Genomic DNA, 4755 nt, shown 5'->3' on the forward strand with positions numbered 1-4755 from the left:
CTGCCCTGCACAGACAGCCCAGAGCTCGCAGGCTGTGCCTGCTGAGGGACAGCCCTGCCATTGTCCCCTGTTGGGACACAGGGACACACAAGGGCAGGCCTGGCAGAGCTGGGCCTGCCCTGCCTTGCTTCCCTTGCTAAGGCAGGCTCAGCACCCCCTGCTCCTGCTGGGCTGGGAAATTGGGTGTGAAATGGCACAGCAGGGCCAGCAGGGCTGCAAATGGAAAGGGAATCCTGATTTTCCTGGAAGTTAAGAAGTGAGAGGTTCTGGACATGGGTTGGTGTCAACAAAAAATGGTGCTGGCAATTGATTTTGTCTGTGGGAATTTTAGTCATGGAAGGGTTTGGGTTGGAAGGACCTTAAAACCCACCCAGTGCCACCCCTGCCATGGCAGGGACACCTCCCACTGTCCCCAGTGTCCAGCCTGGCCTTGGGCACTGCCAGGGATGCAGGGACAGCCCCAGCTGCTCTGGGAATTCCATCCCAGCCCCTGCCCACCCTGCCAAGGAAAAATTCCTGCCCAAGATCCCATCAAATTCTACTTTGAAGCCATTCCCTGGGTGCTGTCCCTGCAGGCCTTGTCCCCAGTCCCTCTGCAGCTCTGCTGGAGCCCCTCAGGCCCTGCCAGGGGCTCTGAGCTCTCCCATGTTTGCTGTATAATTTTGGGGGTTGGTTTTCTTGAGGTTGAGATCCTGAGAGAAGTTTCAGAGTTTTTATTTGAAGTGTGGCAGGAAGAGCTGAGCCTCTGCCCTGGCACAGGGTGCCCAGAGCAGCTGGGGCTGCCCCTGCATCCCTGGCAGTGCCCAAGGCCAGGCTGGACACTGGGGACAGTGGGAGGTGTCCCTGCCATGGCAGGGGTGGCACTGGGTGGGATTTAAGGTCCTCCCAACCCAAATTGTTCTGTGATTCCCTGATGCTGATTTTTATCCACTCAGATTTTCCTGCCTGCAGAGTTTTCCTCCAAGGCCTTTCCTTTGTTGCTTCCCAGTGAATAAAATCTCCACGCTGTGCTGGAGCTTTCTCCGTGCTCCACATGAGCCACAGCTGTTTCCTGCAGTGCCCTGAGGAAAATTCCTGCACATCCCTGGAAAAGCTCAGGTGCCATCAGGGCACTGAGGCTGGTGAGGCCCCTCTGGAGGAGCTGCAGCCCCTGGTGAGCTCTGACCTCAGTCCTGAACCCCAAAACCCCCAAATCTTTCACGTCTGGGGGGGTTCAGCAAAATCTCCTGGCTTTTACTTTCATTTTGGAAGCCTGGCTGGGTGAGGGGGTTAAAGCACTCCCAAAAAGATATTTTACTACTGAATTCCCATCCGGGCAGGAACACAAATTACCAGAAATCTTGGAGTGGTTTGAGAAAAACTGTGATTAAATTCTTCAAGCCTCCTGAATTCCCAGGTGATTTAATGCCCAGGTCGATGATATCAGTGACATCCAACACCTGTGAGCTCCTGATCTTTGTAAAGCAGGGTAACTTTGCCCAAATGCTAATTGGAGGAATTAGCACCTGCATTAATCACCAGCACAAACCAAATTTGAGGCTTCTGATGATTTCTGTGGTGTCTGCTGCAGGCTGAACATGCAGGAATAAGGGGATTATCCAAAAGATTTGAAATTATTCCCGTTGCACCAAACAGTTTCCTTAACACTTTATTGGAAGGATTAAATTCTTTTGGAGTGTGGCTCCAGTGAGCTCTGTCCACTGCCTTGGGGAAAACCACGGGACCATGTTTGCCAGTGGAAATTTTAAATTTTGAATTGTCACCACGTACTAAAGAAACCAAGAGTAACAGCAAGGCCTTTTGTTGCCCCCAGGATGATTTTTCTCTGCCTGGTAGCAACAAAGGAGGTGCTTGATGAATCCACTTTGTGTCATCCCAAGAGAGAATTCCTGAATCTTCTGGAATCAGTGATGTGGGATCTGCTCTCCTCCAGGTGGGTGGTGCCAGGTGGACTGGATGATCCTGAAGGTCCCTTCCAACTTTGTGTTTCTCATTTATTATTTCCAACATCTCTACACTGACCTACAGAAGTTTCTTTTGTTTTTAGTTTTTTTTTCTGGAGATTTCTTGGACAAAAGCCCTTGAGCGTGTTGTGGATCGTGGAATCTTTAAATGGAATTGTTCTTCAAATGGAAATCCAAACATTTCCTGTTCCATCCCAAGCCGTGCACAGGGAGAGAACTCCTGGAAGCTCCAGGCTCACTCTGCCTGGAGCACAGAGGGACCTGCAGGTGGGCAGCAGCTCCACGAGAGCTGGAGCAAAGTCACAACTCCAGATGGAATTTCTCAGATCTGAAAATGCTGAAGAAATGACTGAAATCTACATTTTCTACCCTCACACACTTTTTGAATGTGAAAAGAATTTTTGAATGGAAAAAAAAAAGAATTTCCAGGAAAACCTGGTGCACAAATTAGGATAGACAGAGCCTGGCTGAACATTCACCACTTGAATAAACTGGAATTTGGGAAGAGCCACCATGATCAGGGTGCAGAAGACAGGTGGGCTCCACTGGAAAGAGGGAGAAATAATTTTTCTTGATTTTGTTTTTTTGCTTTTCTCATTTATTTCCCAGATTCTGAGCATTTCTGCTGGATATCAGCACTATGAACACCAACATTTTCCATTTGTGATATCTAAGGGTGAAGGGATCAAACCTCCTCACTTCTCTCAATTAAACAGGGTTAGGGATTCCTCAGTGAAAATGTGGGTTTAAACTCAATTAAATTGGATCAGTTGATTCATGATATTCTATTTGCACTGCACAATTTATGAGCAGCAAGTTGCTGCCCAGAGAAGAGGACAAACAGCTGGAAAAGCAGAGAGAGGCTTCTGGGGGAGGCGTCATTTTAATTGCACAGAATTCCATGATCACGTCCCCAGCACGGGGAGGATTGCTCAGCACGACCTTGGAACCTTCTGGAATTAGAATTAGAGAAGAGAATTAGAGAATCCCTGGTGCTGGCACAGCCCTGCCAGCCCATGCAGTGCCAGCTGTGCCCCACGGGCACCTTGTGCCCAGCCCAGAGCACTCAGTGCCACCTCCAGGGCACACCTGCAGGGATGGGCACTGCAAAGCTCCCTGGGCAGCCCCTGCCAAGGCCTGAGCTCCCTTTCCATGGGCTGAGATCCCAGAGGAGCCCAAATCCTTCTGCCCAAACCAATTCCCCGCCCATGGTTCTTCCACTGGACCTGGACTCTTCCCATTCTCCTCACAATTCCTTTTCCCTCATCCCTGTCCCCATGAATTTTTGCCTCTCTTTTTCTGTTCCTTAAGTCTCAATTATCACTTTCCACAGGGACTTGTGCAGAGCCACGAGGGCCCCTGAGCCTCCTTTGCCTCAGCTCCTTCCAGCTCCTCAGGGATTCTGCAGCCCCTTCCAGCTCCCTCAGGGATTCTGCAGCCCCTTCCCAGCTCCCTCAGGGATTCTGCAGCCCCTTCCAGCTCCTCAGGGATTCTCCAGCCCCTTCCAGCTCCTCAGGGATTCTGCAGCCCCTTCCCAGCTCCCTCAGCCCCTTCCCAGCTCTCAGTACCTCTGCTGCTCCTCATTTCCTTGCCTGGGCTCTGTTGCCCCCTCAATGCAGAGGGATCCAAGCGCAGCCACCCCTCAGGTTCCTGACAAAGCCTCTCGTTCCCTGGCACAGCAGCAGTGCCAGTCCCTGGTTGTCTCCCAGGTGATGGGATTGCAGGCTGCTCTTGCCAGAAATGCACAGGATGCAGCCTGCCTGGATTTATTCCTTTCTTTCTCTATCTTTATTTATTTATTTTTGCACAAGACACCAGCACAGCCTAACATCCCTTTTCTCACCTGCAGCAGGAAACCACTGAAGCAGAAATGCAGCCATTCTGGCACCGTCTGTGTCTGTGTGCAGTGATTGGAGGCACAAAGAGACCTCAAGAAATTATCTGGGAGTCAAAAACCTTCCAATGTTTACATCTTAGAGCTGATTTTTCTCTTTTTTTCCTGCTTTGAAGTTGCTGGAAAGGACTTTTTGGGAGCTGAGAGATGCTTCACCTATGGACAGCACCCTCAGGATGTCTCCAGCTCCAGATGTCACCTGAGCCCTTCAAATCCATTTCTGCAGCTTTTTAGGTACATTTACCTCAAAGCTTCTTCCCTTGGGGCTTCCCCAACACCCCAATAATCTGTGGTGCTTTTTCCAGCTGCATTTAATGCCCTCAATGCTCTCCAAGGCTCCCTTAACTCCCTAACTGGGAAGTTTCCCCTTAAATCCAGTAAAAACTGTAATTCTGGATATTGTTTAAGCTCCCTGCTCCCCTCCAAGCATTGAGAGTTTCCTGCTGCCTTCTACCTGTTACATATTTGAAGACTCTTATCATGTTTCTTCTCTGTCCTATTTTCTCTAGATTAAAACCAACAAACCCAGATCTTTGAGGTTTCCCTTCAGGGTCAGCTTTTTTACAGACTTTCAGCACCTTTTTGTGCTCTGAGGACTTTCCCTAATTGGCCTCGTGAGGAAGTTGGAGACCAGGCTGGGGTTTCTCCAGTTCAGTGACCAAAGGGAATCATTCATTTTTCACTTTCAGGCCTCCCCAGGGCCGAGTGGGAGTGCAGGAATTATTCCACACATCCCAACCAGCCTGTTTAGACATTTCAGGCCAGTCCTTGCTTTCCCACACATTTGTTAATTCTCAAGGGAGCTCAAGCTCTTCCAAAATCCCCACAGGTTTTTGTCCAGGTTTTTTGCCTTGTTGGCTCCTTCCACTGGGGGAGGGGGTTTATTCTTATGTAAAA

The sequence above is a fragment of the Zonotrichia leucophrys genome, chromosome 1, assembly GCF_028769735.1.
Source record: "Zonotrichia leucophrys gambelii isolate GWCS_2022_RI chromosome 1, RI_Zleu_2.0, whole genome shotgun sequence".
Lineage (NCBI taxonomy): Eukaryota > Metazoa > Chordata > Aves > Passeriformes > Passerellidae > Zonotrichia > Zonotrichia leucophrys.